The sequence below is a fragment of the Onthophagus taurus genome, chromosome 11 (assembly GCF_036711975.1).
Source record: "Onthophagus taurus isolate NC chromosome 11, IU_Otau_3.0, whole genome shotgun sequence".
NCBI lineage: Eukaryota > Metazoa > Arthropoda > Insecta > Coleoptera > Scarabaeidae > Onthophagus > Onthophagus taurus.
In genome coordinates, this window is record NC_091976.1 from 8504149 (window position 1) to 8523258 (window position 19110).

Here is a 19110-nt window from a genome sequence, read left to right on the forward strand (position 1 = left end):
TTTCTACCTCTTATTAAGACTGTAGCATCATCAGCATATAGGATGCAATCACAGTTATCAAGACCTGCTTTTATGTAATAAGCAAAATCATTGAAGAACAACATAAATAAGAGAGGGCCCAAGATTGATCCTTGTGGTACCCCTCTCACTATCGGCAAGGAGTCAGATGTAGAGTTATTAACTCTTGTCACCTGCGTCCTCCCGTTTAGATATGAGTGAATGAGACTGATAGAAAGATCATCAAAGTGATATATATTTATTAATTTATGTATTAGAATAGTATGCGATACACAGTCAAAGGCACGAGACAGGTCCAAGAACAAAGAAATACAATACTCGCCATTCTCGAAAGTATCCATGCAAACATTCGTTAACTTTATTATTGCATCCTCCGCACATTTACTCCCCTGAAATCCAAATTGATTATCATACAATATATTATATTTTTTTACGTGAGACATTATTCGATTATAGATCGCTCGCTCATACACCTTGGAGAACACAGGAAGGATGCTAATCGGTCTATAATTAGTGACCTCGCTCTTGCTACCACTTTTAAACACCGGCACAGAGGCTTTCTTCAGGCTGTCAGGGAATATTTCCTCCTTAAATGCAGTATTAATTAATTTACATAAAGGAAGAACATATAAGCTTATGTTATTTTTTATGAAGTTAACTGACAGGCCGAAGATATCTCTAGATGGACTACTTCTTAGGCCGCGAAAAATTTCGCGAACCTCATTGTGTGTTACTGCCTGCAAGCTAAACATATTAAAATTACTCGGAATAGTGCAAACACTGGTATGATCATTTCGTACTCCAGTTAAGTTTCGAACAATAGTTACAGGCATGTTCACAAAATAATTATTTACTTCATCTGGATTCAGATCCAAGCACTGACTCTCTCTGTCCCTCCGCTGAGCATTAATCAGTTTCTATGCGGCACAAGATTTGTTACTTGAATTTTCGATAAAATAGCTAGTCGCGTTAATTTTCGCTTCGGATATAGCTTTCCGATAGATAGCTCTTGTAGTGTTTCGTAAATGAAGTAAGTTATTTGTTTTATAACGACTATGCAATTCACAAAGCAGGTTGTACCTAGACCTCAAGTGTGATAATGGCTGGTTAAACCATTTTACACTGCCATCAGTGGACCTTGACACTTGACGGCGTAAGGGAAACGCCACATAGAAAGCTTCCAGGATATGTTGGTTTTTCCAACATATCCAACAATTCATATTTAAAAATAATTTAATTATTTAATCTTCCTCTATCTCACCCAATTTCAAAAGAAATGATTGCTAATATGAAAAAACTTCTAAATCTCATGGTTGGGGAAAACTGGGAAGATACTTACAACCAGTAAGTTTAGTAGAAGAAGATGACACAGTCTGTGACTGTTCAGTTCCCGAAGTTGTTGTTCATATTTAATTATTCATTAATTAATACGTTTCTCGTATTTTTAATAAACAAACTTTATCTACAAATCATTTTTTATTGGTGAACAAAGTGAGGGATAAGACACTGAGAAATTTAAATCAACTAATTCAAAGTTTTTATTCGTTGGTACAAAACCAACTTTATCCTGCACAATGGTACAAGACAACTTTGTGTTGTATCTCAAAAATCATCAAATATTTTTAAAATTTTTCATCGGTAGTATATTCTAATTAAAAAAGTGTCTTAAGAACATATCCACCCCATTTCTCTAATTTCAAAAATAAATGAAATATGAGCATTTTTAGAAATCACAAAAGTTTGACTTTTAGCTATAACTTAAAAACAAAAGAAGATAGAGGTTTGGTGTTTGCGGGATTGGGTTAGTCTCGAAAAAATAGACCGGGACATGGCACCTACTTTTTTCGTATCTCTTGCAGTTTCTGAGATAGCCTATAATAACACCCAAATTTGCCCACCCTGTACATCTTGGACAAAGGACAATTCATGTTTTCGGTTGATATTAACGTTCTAAAGTTAGAGCTACTTAATGAAATCGTTTGTCCATTAGGGTAAAACGCCAGTAATTGACCGTTCTTGTAAAAAAATGTAAAAAATAAGGATCTAAGGAATATCTAAAAAAAAATAAATCTGTCCATAAATAGCCACCGGTCTCTTCTTCACCCCCTACTACGCAAAAAGTCTACGACCATACCGTTCTTGAGTTTCTTGTTGTTTAATTTGCGCTAACTGCCGGCCTATTCACATCGTGCTAAAAAGGGTAATTTTTATGTTTAGAAATTCGCCCAAACAAGGTAGTACAAAGCCTACTAGAAATACAGGCCGTCGTGTAGTGGAGGGGACGATTGAATCTCGAAGAATTACCACAGAACAATGAGTAGCTTCTGTGGAATTACACTCGGTTTGGAAGGAACGCTCAGTTGCGTTTAAACCGTTGAGCGGGTTGGACCGTAGCGTTTATTACCCTACGACACGGGGGCCTATATTTCTTGTAGGCTTTGTTACTAGAAATACCTAGTAGGCTTTGGGTAGTACTATTCAGACGTTTTTGCATGTATAGTGTTTTTTTTTGTTTGCCAGTGATCTAATAATGTTTATCTACAACTATTGAATTATCTATTCGTTATACAATTGATTTTTGACGGGTAATGACACTCATTACCCATGACAGACAAAGTGTTGAATAATGAGGCCATTATTCCACACTTCTGACACTGCCTACTAATCAAAAAATAAAATATTAACAGAAATGACAGCTTTCTTATATTGAGGTTATGTCTGAAATGTCTATCAAGTTTATTTTTTTTTCGTTTTTTTGATTTTTTTTTCAAAATTAAATAGTTGTAGATAAAGTATAGTATTCAACTTGCGTATAATGGATGTTACCCACTCAGATTACAACACTCGCTCGCTTCGCTCGCTCGTGTTGCAACTTCTTCTTCGTGGGTAACAGCCGCCATTATACGCTTGTTGAATAATATACTATTATCGCCAAACGGCAGCAAAACCATACTTTATACTATCCATTCGCGGCAGTAAAGTGACACTTTGCTACTATCTAGTAAACTGTGCATTTAGCGGCAGACAAAGTATTTTACCTGCCGCATATGCGGCAGACAAAGTACTTTACCTGCCGCTAATTGCTGTCAATTTGAAAAAAATGCCATTGAACAGCTGGATTTGAACCCGGTACCTTCTGTATGAAAGCGCACTTCCCTCTCCACTATACTACCGACCTTTGATACATAGTGTAACTTTCCCGAGGTATATTAACAAAACAAATCGTTTGACACATGTCATAATATTGGTAAGTTAGAATATCATCTTCATATCGTTAAATTTTGCGGTTGGCGATAAAATGTTGTATGCAACACGTCAGCAAAGTGTCTTTATCGAACTCGCCTATTTACTCGCCTCGCTCGCTTCGCTCGCTCGACTCGCAAACTCAGACTCGTTCGATAAAGCATCACTTTGCCGACTTGGTACATAAATAACTATTTCTATTGGTTATATTAAAAAATTACCGCTTTAATTAATTATTTGTGAAAATAAAGGCGGTCAAAGACTAGTAGTTCTAAATTTAATTAAAAATTAGTATTTGACCAAACGATCAAATACTAGACGAATTGGTTGTTGTATAATCTCACAAGTATTTATATTTGATTAATAAAATGGAAAAATGTGTAATACCTATTTTTAAAATTTATATCTTTCCGTTTAAATTGTTTAGTATTTGACCAAAACTTTTATACTTTAAAAGTAAGATACAATCAGTTTAAATATGCGGTCAATTACTGATTCTTCTTTTGGTCATTTATAGTACAGAAACAGGGCAAACACTGAGTTTTTTAACCGATTTTAAATTTTACAAATAGTTAAGCCTAATAAAAAATATAAAAAGTGTAAATGTTTTTTTATTTTTAACAATAAAAGTAATTGAACACACTTAAGCAGTAATCAATCTGTAAAATTGGAGGATAAAAGGTTGGTCAAACACTGACTCTTATAGTGGAAATCTAAATTTTCCATATAGATTTTCAATTTTTTGATAATAATTGACCACTATAAGAGACAGTGTTTGACCAACCTTTTATCCTATATATTATGATATATTATTTATACATTATGATTCATATTGTTTCATGTAGATTGTATGCTACTCTTTATTTAACGTATTGTTAATTCATATTAGATCTCAAACATAGCGTATTTTTTTTTTGTTCTTGCTTGGTACTTACATAATTGAATAGTTTAATTAATTAGTTTAATTAGTACATTTAGATTGTGCATTTTATTGCTGTTTACTCTTTGTTATATTTATTGCTTTCCTAAAGTGTTCTGCCTTGTCTTATGATTAAGTTTGCCAATATGAATATCAGATCATTATTGTCGGGGTTTTCTATATTTTCGGACTTTGTGTTGGAACAAAATTTTGATGTTGTATTAGTATCTGAAACTTGGATATCAGATGATTTTACGCTGACAGCGTGTCACATTCCAAATTATTATTTTATTCACCAACGTAGAATTACAAGCAAACGTGGCGGTGCTGTTGGTATATACATTAAAACTAATTATAAGTTTCATAGACTTGGTGTTCCCAGTTTTGAGCATTTGGAACAGTTGTGGATTTCAGTCATTTTAAAAAATATCAGGTACTGTATTGGTGCATTGTATAGGCCTCCTTGCTCGGCTTGTAGTGAATTTTTTGATACGTTTGATGAAACTTTATCTTTGCTCATTCCACAGTGTGATGAGTTGATATGTGCTGGAGATATTAATATTGATTTGATGAATCCCAGTCATGGTCACGCAGTTGGTTTTTCAGAGATACTTGAAGGTTATGGTTTGCTGCAGCTTGTTAATGAACCAACTCGCATTACACCTGCTACTGAGACGCTTATCGATGTTGTGGTTACATCTTGTGTTAATGTTTCTGTTTTATCACTTGAGTCTCTTCATGACCTTACTGATCATGAACTGATATATTTTTGCATTAGTGTTCCTGATGAGGGGAGGAGCCCGGTGATGAGAACTTACAGAGATTTTTCTGCATTTAACTTGAATTTTTTCACGTTAGATCTTCAATCGCAGCCGTTTGACCTTGTGTATGGAATTGATGATGTTGAAGTGAAATTACGGTACTTTAACCATTTAATTTTAGCATTATTCGATGCTCATGTACCTGTAAAGACGGTGAGGCTTAGCAAAAAATCTGTCCCCTGACTTACTCCCCTGCTTAGAGACATGATTAAGTTTAGAGATCGTCTTTACAGCAAATACAAAAAGTCTAAAACTGATCTAGCACTTAATGAATACAAATCTTTTAGAAAACATGTTGCTTGCGCAATAAAGACCGAGTAGAAGGCGTACTATGAATCATCTTTTAAAAATAAAAGTTCTAGGGATCTCTGGAAATCACTAAGGCATCTGAATGTTATCAAATCAAAAGAGCGGGTACTTCCATAACATTTGAATGACGTTGCAGTTATTAATGATAACTTTTTACAAGCTGCAGTAAACTCAATGATCGCTGATCCTACGACACGGGGGCCTATATTTCTTGTAGGCTTTGTTACTAGAAATACCTAGTAGGCTTTGGGTAGTACTATTCAGACGTTTTTGCATGTATAGTGTTTTTTTTTGTTTGCCAGTGATCTAATAATGTTTATCTACAACTATTGAATTATCTATTCGTTATACAATTGATTTTTGACGGGTAATGACACTCATTACCCATGACAGACAAAGTGTTGAATAATGAGGCCATTATTCCACACTTCTGACACTGCCTACTAATCAAAAAATAAAATATTAACAGAAATGACAGCTTTCTTATATTGAGGTTATGTCTGAAATGTCTATCAAGTTTATTTTTTTTTCGTTTTTTTGATTTTTTTTTCAAAATTAAATAGTTGTAGATAAAGTATAGTATTCAACTTGCGTATAATGGATGTTACCCACTCAGATTACAACACTTAATTACTTAATTCACTTTGACTTAATTCAGGCTTATACTACTACGAAAAAGTCTACCTTTAATGAAATGTTTGGTTTTGTGCCTGTCTCGGAGCATATTGTAGCGGGCCATTTATTGAATATCAAATCTGGCTGTGTGGGATATGATGAACTCTCAGTTGTGATGATACATTACTGTTATCCCTTCATCATTCCTTACGTCACACATATTATTAATATATGCTTATCGAGGTCAATCTTTCCAAAATGTAGGAAGAAATCTTTGGTAACACCTTTGCCAAAGATTAAAAATCCTACGACATTTTCGGACCTGCGACCAATTAGTATTTTACCTGTTTTGTCTAAAGTATTAGAAAAAATTATGAATGACCAAATTCGGGAATTTGTCGATAAGCATAATATTTTGCCTAGGACACAGTCTGGATTTCGTGCTAACTACAGTTGCGATACAGCATTAACGCATATAGTTGATGACATATTGTTTGCGGCGGATCAAAATAGGCTTACTGGATTAGTTTTGCTAGACTACAGTAGGGCCTTTGATACTGTCAATCATAGAATGTTATCAGCTATTTTATGCTTCATTGGGTTCAATGATTCTGCTGTAAGCATGATTGATAGTTATGTGTCAGACAGACAACAAGCCGTTAAATTGGGTGTTCGGAGATCTGAACTGCGAGGCTTGAAATCAGGAGTGCCACAGGGTTCTATCTTGGGGCCTCTACTATTTTGTATCTACACCTCTAATCTGTCGACAGTTTCGAAATATTTAGTCACATTTTTATGCGGATGATTCCCAAATTTATCTATCGTTCCTGCCTACATGGCCACTGCTCAAGTTAAATTGAGTGAGGACATCAATAATTTGATAGATGTATCCACTAAACACTCGTTACGGGTAAATTCAAATAATTCAGTGGTTATGCTCTTTGGCAGGCGGAGTGCACGAGACTCTATTGCAGAAAATTTTAAAATCAACATTGGTGGGGAATGTATTGGTTTTAAGGAGTGTGCTAGAAATTTAGGATTACAGCTCGACTCGAATCTTAGGTTCGAAAAGCACATCCTGAACAAAACAAAAATCTCATTTGCTGCTTTGAAACTCATATACAGCATGAGGAATATTTTAAATCGCAGCACAAAGGTTATGCTTTGCGATTCTTTAGTGCTGAGTCATTTTAACTTTTGTGATACAGTATATCATAGTTGTCTGAACTTAAAAACATCACAAAGGATTCAGCGTGTTCAGAATTCATGTCTCCGAATGATTTTCGGGCTTCGACGAGGGTGAAATATCTCACACAGGCTGATCGATCTTGGGTGGCTGAATATGTTTAACCGTCGTATATACCATATGGTTTCATTTTTTCATAAGTTACTGTTGCTTAAATGTCCATCTTATTTGTATGATAAGATTAAATTCCGCACTGATGTCCATAGCTTAAATGTTCGAAGCAAGGGTATTGTGACACCACCGCTGCATGTGACTACATTATTTGAGCGATCATTCTCTTACAACTTACCGACATTTTATAATAGTTTACCCCAATCATTGAAAATGATTGAGCTTGATAATGAGCTTGCCGGCGTTTAAAGTAAAGATCAAAAAATATTTATATGGAGGAAGCACGTTGAGTCGCCCCCCGTCCTTCGGAGGGGACGTTAAGCCGTCGGTCCCGGCAACCAGTCGTCAATCTCTGGTTGTCGTTAGCAGCACGCACGTGTGAGGCTTGACTTTATAGGGACGAATGCGCGTGAGCGCTCTCTGACCCCACGCCCACGCTGATCGGACCTGCGCCAGGCCGTTGAGCAAGTCGTGCGCTCCGCCAGGACGTTGAGCTAGCCGTGCGCTCCGCTAGGTCGTTGAGTGAGCCGTGCGCTCCTCCGCCAGGACGTTGAGCTAGCCGTGCGCTCCGCCAGGCTGCGGCCGAGATGAAGTGTGGGTCGGGGGGTTGGGGCGGCGGTAACTCGTCATTGGCAACGAGTAAGCGGTATCGTCACCTAACGAGATACCTTCTCATTCCACCTCAAGCCTCCAAGGGAGAATGCACAAGGGGCCCGCTGGGGCCTAAGTGCGAGCGTAAAAATTACGCACTCCACGCTTACATACATACATACATACATATTTATATGGAGAACAGTGTGATCATATACAGGGCGGGACACGTGGAATGCGATGATTTGGTTTTGCTTTTTATGCAAGTATATTATTATTTCTAAAAATTTTTTTTTTCTTTCGTTTATTTTTAATTGGTGAGCTACTATTATTATTAGTTTTTTTTGTACCTAGTTTAGTTTTGTTTTTTTTATTATTATTATATTTTGTTTATTTTTATGGCAGGGTTGAGTCGAAGAGAAGACGATTATCTTAACTTCGCCCTTGCCAACCAGTTATATTTATATTGTTATTTTGTGAAATGCCATTCTAGTAAAGTTTATAGTTATTATTATTATTATTATTATAACACTTCAACCAATAAAATTTCTAAACTAATCCAAAACTTCCTTTATAAACATTTTCACAACAACTTCACACACACAATCAAAAATTCTACGGATCTAATAAATAAACTAAAGAACTTCAAAATTAAAAACCTTAGTAAACTAATTTCTTTCGACATAAAAAATTTATACTCTAACGTTCCAATCGATAAAACATTATCTATCGTCAAAAAATACTTGATCAGTTCACAGGATATCAATAAATTAAACATATTAGAAATTAATAGTTTCATTGGTCTTTTAGAGATTCTATGTGGTCAGAACTTTTTTACCTTTAACAATAAATTTTACAAAATGAAAGACGGTTTGCCTATGGGCTCACCTATTTCAGGTATTCTTTCAGATATTTATGTTAATGAATTTGAAAAAGAACCATTTTCAGATAAAAACCATTTTTTCAATAAGGATATTGCTTTCTATGCCAGATACGTGGATGATTTAGAATTTACCCTCGAAAAAGAAAATAATTATAAAATTAATTTCCTAGGTTTGGAGGCTTCTAGAAACGAGGAAAATATTATCAACTTCAATGTTTTTAGAAAACCCACTACCACAGATTGTGTAATACCAAAAAATTCCTATTCTTGTGATCAACATAAATTTGCCAGTTTTCGCTTCTTTTTCAATAGAATTTATAACGTTCCTTTAAACAATGACAACCTCAACCTTGAAATAAAGAAGATTTTAAAAGTAGGACTCAATAATGGTTTTTGTATAAAAGATTTACAAAACATTTACTATAAAGTACACAACTCACAAATTACTAAATTAATCTATCCTCACATTAAGTCCAAAACCAAATATATTGCCTTACCTTACCACCCATCTATTGTTAACCCCGTTAAACATAACTTGTTGAAATTTGGCCTTGCCGCTGCCTTTGTCTCTCAAAACAAAATTCATAAACACCTTTTTAACAATAAACATCAATTTAACAAAGAGGAGCTGAGTGGTATTTATGAAATCAAATATCCAGATTGCGATAAAATTTATATTGGTCAGACTGGACGCAGCATTTAAAAAACGTTTTAAAGAACACCTAAGCAAAACCTCATCTGCAGTTTAGAAACATATTAATGAACAAAAACATGAAATAGAATTTAATAATGTTAAATTACTTTTAAATGTGGGGAAATCGAGAGAAATGGACCTTCTTGAAGAGTTGCATATTTATTTAAACAATCACAATAACAAACTTCTAAATGACACAACAGAGCTTAATAATACCCATCAATTTTTAAAATTCATTTAAAATTTAACCTCCCCCTCCACTTCCATTTTACTTTTCCGGCGCAGGACTTTTCCCAAAATGTTATCTCCTTCAGTCCACCTCAAGTTTCTTCACGTCGCAGATGGACTCCTAAGAATAAAACTTTAATTTTTCGATAATTTTATAAAAAATTTCTTCTGTAAGTTTATGCAACTCTTAATTAATTTTTCCAACTATACTAAATAAATTTTCTCCTTTCAGATTTTAAGCAGTTCAATTAATTTCAATTTCTATAAAAACCAGTTTTTTTAACAATAAAAAGTAAGTGGCCATTTTTCTCGATTCCTTTAACATAACACGTGTCTTTACTTTGTTTTAGAATATTTTTAACTAAACTAACTTACCCTTAAGGCCTTTAAATTTTAGTAATGCCTATAATTGACGGTAACTAAACAAAATTAAATTTATGTATAACAATTTTCTTGCTTTAATTTTGTGTTTCTAATCGTGCCTGATGCAGAGATTTTGAATCTCGAAACATGTTGCACTGATCTTGTAATAAAAAATAAATTTTTTGTACTCATAGCATCTAGATACCTATTTCCCGCACAGAGAGGACGTGCGGGAAACTCGTTTTCCCGCACAAATGGTTTTTGTTACCGCAACTAACAGGAATATTTAATGACCAAATGTGCATGTTTATAAGAAAAGGTTAATAAGAACGTTTTATACATTCGTGTGCAGATAACACAGTTTTAAAATATTTAAAAAAATCTATAAAAATCAATTTGCAATCAATAAAATCAATATTGACGTTTTGAATTTCGGTTGATTGTTTCCTGTCAAAAACCCCACATGCAACTCATATAGTCACACAGGGACGTTTTATTCGTTACAAAAAATATTGTACAATACTCATGCGCAAAGGATTTTTCCAGCATTCGCACGCAAATGCAGAACTCACTCCCTTCGGTCGTTCGTTTTGCAAACTAGCGTGCTCATGTGAAAAGCGAGCCTTTCCGCATTTGTATCGTAAATAACTATTTCATTGTTCCCAAGGAGTCTTTATTTGTCACCGAGTTTTTCATGGTTTTGTTGTGGTTTTTTGTAGATATGATTGTGATTAAGAGTAACAAAGTTGTTGACTGAAGATGGGAGTTGATCCCGAAACGTCTCTAACCGTTTAATATAGAATATTTACAGAGGAAAAAGTGGTCTGAATTAAACAATATATAAACGTTTAAGAGAACTGCAAAACTCCTTGAATCGAGAATTCAACCTCTACGTTCTATGTAATACGTTTATTAATTCAAATAAACCGTCGAATGTAATAAAGACACGCTTGATGAAGATCTTCCCGAATTCAAGGAAAATTTTCACTTTAAATTATCATTCCCACTGAGAGTTTCTCTTTCTTTCCCTCTTTTCTTCAAGATGTAATGAGTTTTAATCATATATTATTGTGAAATAAATTAAAATTAATTAGTTTAAAATGAACACTTTCTGATATATAAAGTGTAATAAAAATCCTTTTTTGATTTACTGAGGTGATTTATTGAGTTGATTTCCCCTCTACCCAATTTTCTATGGTTAAATTCGTGTGCAGTACCGATACCCAGAGTGCTCTTATGCATCCCGGAACGCTTCAGTATCCTGGTAACATCGCGACCAGAAGGATCTCGGGATACAATCCTAATTTATTTGTGTTTATATTTCTCTTAAATAAGAATAAATTTATCGTTTTCTGAGTTACCATAATTATGGAAATTATGGATTATTTAAAATTAAAGTTAGAAGAAAAGAAAACCGTAGGAAAATCTTCTATATAAAGTAAGAAAATTTATTTTAAACTTTAATAAACTTTGTAAACTTCACGCGATATACAGCGCGTGACCCAGTCTCAACCTTACAATAAGCGTAAAGAAGTATCGTGATACAAACGGCATCGTTCTATACCAAGGAACCCTCTGCACTGTCGGTTAACATCTAGCGTATATAATACCTTTGATAATATATCTGAGATAACCCAGACCAGAATTTCAAGAAATTGCATTAAAAATGACGAAATTTATAGTTTTATTTTTTAACGATTCTTATACCATAATGTGACTCCCATGATGTGGGATTAATAGTAAAGTAAATCCACACTAAAAAATTTGCGATTTATTCATTATTTATGACAAAAATTAAGAAAAATTAAATAACAGTTCAATGTATAGTACCGTGGACCGAGATTACTAGTCACTAGCAGTCACATACCCTCACTAGCAGTGAGCGACCAGCTAACTGGTGTGTTTAATTTTTTCTCTTAATTTGGTCAGGCTTAATTTTGATCATATTTTATAATGAATGAATTAAATGAATTTAATAAAATCTTTTTTATTATCTTTTATTAAAGATGTGTTTGCCGTTTTTAAGTGAACAAAATTTTTACATAATTTGTAGAAAAGCGAATAATAATGTTAATATGTTCAACACAAAAATGTTTCGGAAATTCCTAGAAACAGATTAATGATTCTGTTTGTCTGGAATAACATTATTTCATTTTTATGCCAAGAGAAGGTTTTGTAAATTGAAATAAATGCGTGAAGAAAAAAATTAAGACAAAAAATAATAATTATAATTAATATAAAAACAATATACAGTATGTGCCCGGATCGAGTTACAAAGAGGAAAAAAAATTTATTATTGATTTTTCAAACTTATCTCATCATAAATAATGCGTCGGATATGTTCAAACCACTAAACGAACTTTATATTCTAACTATAGAAGTTAACTAATTAACCCCATTTGTATGTAAAAATTATACTTTTCCTAAATTTCAAATTTTTCAAGTTCAATTTACAATATGTAACCATAGAAACCATAAAAGCTACAACTTATGTTAGTGAAAAATATAAGGACAAATCAAATTAAAATATGGCTAATTGAATAAAATATTTTAAATGTAAATTTATGTAATAACACACTATGTAAGTAATAAATATTATTTATTTGTAAGTGAACAAATCCTCATTCAAACAAATTCCCTCCCAATTCGGCACACATTTGAAGACGAGTTCTAAATTCTTTATAAGAAGTACGAATTTCCGCCAGTGGTAGAGATTCTATCGCTTTAATTATTCTTAGTTTTAATAGTTCTGCATCATCTTATAATGGTTCACTGTAAACAATTTGTTTCAATCATCCCCAAAAACAAAAATTCATAATTGTAAAATCAGAACTGCGTGCTGGCCATCAAATAGGACCATTTCGTTCAATCCATTTTTGACGAAATTGTAAATTTAACCATTTGACACAATGTGTGAATGGTAAGCTGGGCAACTGTCTTGCTGAAAGTACATTGACCGTATAAAATTTAAGGGTAATTGGATTTACATCGCTCCATTAACAACAATGTTGGGAAGAAACAATATCATTTGTTGAAAAGCTATCTGAAAAGCAGCGTCTTCTTCATTTAGTTTCTTTGTCTGCCTCTTTATGGATAATACAGAACCGTTGTTTCCGGGAACAAATTTAGTCACATATACTCGAGTGAAAATGATGACGATTCATGTAAAAAAAATTAGTAAAAGTCTTCAAATTTCAAAGATACAGGCCATCAAAGTTAGGAAAGTTTAACACATTTTTCCAAATGTCTTAAACACTATTTACAGTAAAGCGCTGAAATTTGGTACAGTATAAATCAATGTGATGTAAAATCGTTAGGCAATTTATTAGTTGGTTCGGTCCTCGGGAACAATGCTATACAGGCTGTTCCTATAGTTTGTTTGCTCAGAACTTTTTTATTCTATCATAACCCTACATTTATTTTTGCAGTTTCTAATAGTAAATTTAGTTTAGAAACATTTATTACCCGTAGATAATATTGATAAAAATCACCGTTTTCGTGTTAAATGCAAAAATGTTGGGTTCCGATTTCAATAATAGCACTAAAAAAAAGAAATGTAAGTTTTTGAACATTTTCTTTAGTATTTTTTATTACTTCTCTTGTTATTTTATGTATTTTTTTTATTATTCCTGTTAGTGTTGTCGTTTTTTGTTTATTTTTTGTTGATTTTTAATTTATTGTTTTTGGATTCTTTTATTAAATCAACTAAAACAAATTAAAAATGTGATTTAGCTAAATCTACACTTGGACATGTTGCAAACATAATAGTAATGACAGCTCAGTTCGATTTTCACTTGTCACTGCCAATTCAGATTTTTTATTTATTTTTTTTTAGTGTTATTGGATTTGGAGTCTAACATTTTTGCATTTAATACGAAAACGGTGGATTTTATCAATATTCTCTAAGAGTGATAAAAGTTTCTAAACTAAATTTACTATTAGAAACTGCAAAAATAAATGTAACGTTATGATAAAAAAAAAGTTCTGAGCAAAGAAACTTTAGGAACATTCTGTATAGCATTGTTCCCGCGTACCGATCCAACTCAAAAATTGCCTAATGATTTTACGTGATATTAGTTTACACTGTACCAAATTTCAACGCTTTACCATAAATAGTGTTTAAGATATTTAGAAAAACGTGTTAAAATTTCCTAACTTTGATGGCCTGTATCTTTGCAATATGATTACTTTTACAAATTTTTTTTACATGAATCGTCATCATTTTCACTCTAGTACATGTGGTTACATTTGTTCCCCGAGTCACCGAAACACCCTGTATATATATATTTTGTTATATTATTATATCCTGCGATATTATAATCTGGCATCAACCTGGCATAAATGGCACAATCAGAATTAAAATAGGTCGAATCATATGGGACAGCAGGGTAACATTTTGTTGATGAATCTGCACCATTTCCAGCAGTTCCTGTTACATGATCCCAATTTCCTGTCATGTGATTCAAAACAACATCAACACAAATTCTAAAAAGAACACAATTACACTAATAATAAAGCTAAAACTTGATTTGTTACCTAACTCCAACTGCGTTACATCTTTTAGTCATATCTGCAAATTCAGATTCTCCACCAGATCTTGTACCAAAATTGTAACTGATGGGTTAACTACGTTCCCACCATGGTCTATTTTCGCTTACAGGAGACAACTAAAAAATTAAATAGAGAATAAATAACTTTTATTTATTGCACATCGACGTTTCTTTATTTCTACCTGTACACCCCCAGAACCTTTACGTTGCAAAAACCGCTCGTATTCATCTGCGACGTCTAAAAACATCCATTCGAACAGATGCACAATCGTATCCCGATTATCCCACATGTTCGTATTGAATTAGCATTGTGCCAGTGTGGCAAGGGCGAAAATTACAATAAATAAGCGTAACATCACTACATCGATAAGTTTTGATAAAAATGTTTACACCTTTCCTCAACTACTTTCAGTGATATCAAATAAAATGAAGTTTCAGATAATCACCACTTCAACTTGATAGAAATATGATGAATAACATTTTAATTTCAAGTACTAAACATTATTAAAAGTTAGTGATGTATTTTAAATAGAATCTCGAACAATAAATTTTTTACCAGGATAGGATTGAGGACTATTGAACCGACAATTATTTTTTCATATGTTCATATGTTTCATATTGTATGAAAAAATAATTGTCGTTTCAATAGTCCTTAATCATATCCTGGAAATAAATTTATTGTTCGAGGTGTTAACGGGATTAAAGAAAAAAATCTCCTGCTTAAGTTTAAATAGAATGCGAGTAATTATGTATTTTTTTTAATACAATAAAAATTGTTGTGTTATAGTATTCATAAGTATGACTTAAAATTGATATAATCCATGTTACCAGTGGAGAAATGAATGGTCAAGAGAAAAGAAAAGTTTCAATGTACTTTAACTGGTTGAATAAATTTTATTTATAATTCGTCTGACTAGTTTCGCCTTACAAGCATCTTTAGAGACTCTACAGTGAAAAATATTTGTTTTACAATATTGTTTTAATCCAAACTTAAACTATTCAAAAGTTAACAATAATGAATGAATTTTAATATTAATTACTTACTCGTTAAAAGTTACATCCAGCTCTTCAAAAAATATTTTTAAGATTGACAGATCATGTTGAAAAACATTTTATAATTCCGAAATATATTACAAATATCATATAAACTTTAAATTTATAAAGAACACGTTACAAATTAAAAATGGTTGAACTACGTCGTTGTTAAAAATGAAATGAAAACTCAACAAGCAAGTTATGCGAAACAAGAAAAATTCTTGTATCAGCCAAAGTACGCAGTATATTGAAGAAAGAGATATGGTTAGGTTTGAAATTTTGAAACTTGCAAGTAGGAAATTGTATTAAAAAATTGAAAAATGAATTATATGAAAAGTGAAATGTGAATTGAATTTTAAGCTTTAAATTTGTATGTTATGAAACATTATAAAAGCATTGTTATCAATGTACTGAGTATTTGTGTAAATTGTCATGAAAAGAAAAAAAATTCATAAGTAGTTTAACTTTGCCTTCTATAAATATACACCCTCTATATTATGTATATACATAATGGGCACCAGTATTATAGAATATTGCGGCTCCATTATTTCGATACGGTTTTACCCTGCGTGAGTAAAGGTCTAGAAGGAAATATACCCTTCAATACGCTAAAAGCTTTCTAATGCTGATGTGCCTAGTAAAAGGTAATTTTCCGTCTATAACAAGGTTTAAATTAATATAATTTCGGCACGAGCAACTTGTTCGCTAGGAACATTTATGAATACCGGTCGCTCCGCAGCACATATCCGCTACGATCTACAAAGCGATGAAAACCAGATAAAATTTTTTTACACTTAACTTATTTTACTGCAATATCTCATTTTGTTTTTAACGCATGATTTTTTATTTTTTTAATTGTTTTTGTAGCGTACACGCCTACCTTCATATAGAAATTATAACTTATTATTATTAAAATCTTTGTACATTCGTTGTAATATTTATTAAAATTACTACAACTCTTTATTGGTGACCCTGAACGAAGTTTTTTGAACCTGCAGCAAAAACCAACTTGAGTCCAACCCTATAACCCGACCGTTAACAACCACATCGCTCCAGACAACAGCAGAGCAACAGCCCAGTTGTCCCAGACCCCTTCCAGTTGCCCCAATCAAGTTGTCCCAATCCCTTCGCTGCTACTACTGCGTTTGAAAACTGCTTTGCAGCCTAAACTAGCGACCCGTTATATTTTTCCTTTGGATTTGTGAAGGACGGTTTGTGTAAGGCTTTAGTTATTCTTTCTTAACTAAGAAAATTTAAACAAAAAAGCATCGAATTACATTCTATATTTGACATCCAACACTTTTATTTTCATTATTAATATAATTTTTTACAATGGTGGATGCTACTATCGGCGACAATTTTGAATGGACATTACTACGAAATTTACTTTACCGCCTTTTTGGACTTCAAATCCAGCAGTGTGGTTTTCGATTATTGAATCACAATTCGTTTTGTCACGGCTGCAAAACGATAAAACAAAATATCATTTAGTTCTAACTCATCTACCAAACGATGTCATCACATTAATTTTAGGCGTTATTCAAAATCCCCGGTAGATAATTTGTACTTGTCATTCAAAAAAATTTTGATTGACAGACTTTCTTTGAGTGAAGAAAGACGTCTCGATGACTTACTGTCAAATTCTCAAATGGGTGATCAAAAGCCGTCAGAATTTTATAGATCAATGTTGGCTACTACCGGCGGTTCACAGGTAGTCAGCAGAGAATTGCTATTGAGGCTTTGGCAAAAAAGAATTCCGAAGGTGATGTCAGTTGCTTTGTTATCTTCTGGCAAAAATGATGTTGCTGACCTTTTGTCAATTGCGGACAAAATATGGTTCAACAATAAAACAAATAATTTGTCCCACCAAAAAGACTAATACCCAGTTTCAATAGAAAACCATCTTTTTCCAAATTCAAAATTTTGCCAAAATGGGAATCCCAATTTTCGATCAATCCTACAAGTTCGCGTCTTTTCATTTTCGACAACCAAAATAATCTAAATTTTTTAATTGACACTGGAGCCGATGTTTCTGTATTACCTTTTAAATTTTATTCAAATCGAAAACAAGATACCATCTCTTTGCTTTCCGCTGCCAATGGTACAATAATTAAAACCTACGGCAAAAAACAACTAACAGTTTCATTAAATCTAAGAAGGAATTTTCCTTTCATTTTTACCATCGCCAATGTTAAAAACCCAATCATTGGCGCTGATTTCCTTCATAAATTCAATCTTTTAGTTGATATTAAAAACAAGCGATTAGTTGATTCAACAACAAAATTATTTTCAATCGGTTCTATTGTCAATACTAATACACCAACCCCCCTTTTCTATTGAAACTGCATATACAAAACTTCTCAACTCATACCCAAACTTGACATCTACACCAGATTTTTCAACACCTGTTCAACACACAACCACTCACAAGATTATAACAAATTTACACCTTCCTTTTTGTCGTCCCAGGAGATTAGATTCACAAAAATACAATATTGCCAAAAAAGAATTCGAGTACATGGTTTCTATTAGAATTTGCAGGCCCTCTTCTTCCTCTACGGCATCCGCTTTACACATGGTTCCGAAAAAAGACGCTGACGATTGGCGACCATGTGGCGATTACCGACACTTGAATAATGTCACAGTCCCTGACCGGTACCCCTTACCACATATTCAAGATTTTAACCTCCATTTACATGGATGTAAAATTTTTTCAAAAATAGACTTGGTGAGGGCTTATCATCAGATACCTATAGAAGAAGAAGAGATCCCCAAAACCGCAATAACAACACCTTTCGGTTTATTCGAATTTACTCGAATGCCTTTTGGTCTGAGGAATGCAGCTCAAACTTTCCAAAGATTTATTAACGAAGTGCTTTCTGGGCTGCATTTCCTCTTTGTTTACCTGGACGACATCCTCGTTGCCAGTGAAAGCGAGGAAGAGCATTACAAACATTTAGAACAATCTACCTTCGAAATGTGTATTTGGTGTAACTTCTCTAAATTTTCTAAGTCATCAAATTTCTGCCGAAGGAATCCGACCTTCTCAGTCCAGGATTACCGCAATTTCGGTATTTCCAACTCCAACAACATTGAAACAATTGCAAAGGTTTTTAGGAATGATAAATTTCTATCATAGGTTCATTCCTAACATTTCCAACATTTTGGGTCCTCTATATAATTTATCGAATACCCTATATTCCAAAAAAAGAAATTAATATCAACATGGTCGACTGAACACGAAATTTCTTTTACAACATCTAAGAATGAACTAGCTAAACCTGCCATCCTTGCTCATCCATCACCCCAAGCTATGCTTTCTTCAACAACGGATGCCTCAAATAGTGCCATGGGAGCAGTTCTTGCTCAAACTTCAGACAACGAAACACGACCTTTAGCTTTCTTTTCTAAAAAATTAACTCCATGCCAGATTAATTATTCTACTTTTGACAGAGAACTTTTAGCGATTTATTCCGCGATAAAG

At 33.2% G+C, this 19110-nt stretch overlaps 1 long non-coding RNA gene across 1 annotated transcript; it reads right to left on the minus strand.

The window, feature by feature from the left end:
• Positions 1-14052: 14052 nt before the first annotated feature.
• Positions 14053-14970, minus strand: LOC139432220 (uncharacterized). The gene is made up of 3 exons (XR_011642087.1): positions 14774-14970; positions 14578-14708; positions 14053-14526 (listed from the first exon to the last, which is right to left on the minus strand). It is a non-coding gene; the product is annotated as an uncharacterized lncRNA (long non-coding RNA).
• Between the last annotated feature and the right edge of the window lie 4140 nt (positions 14971-19110).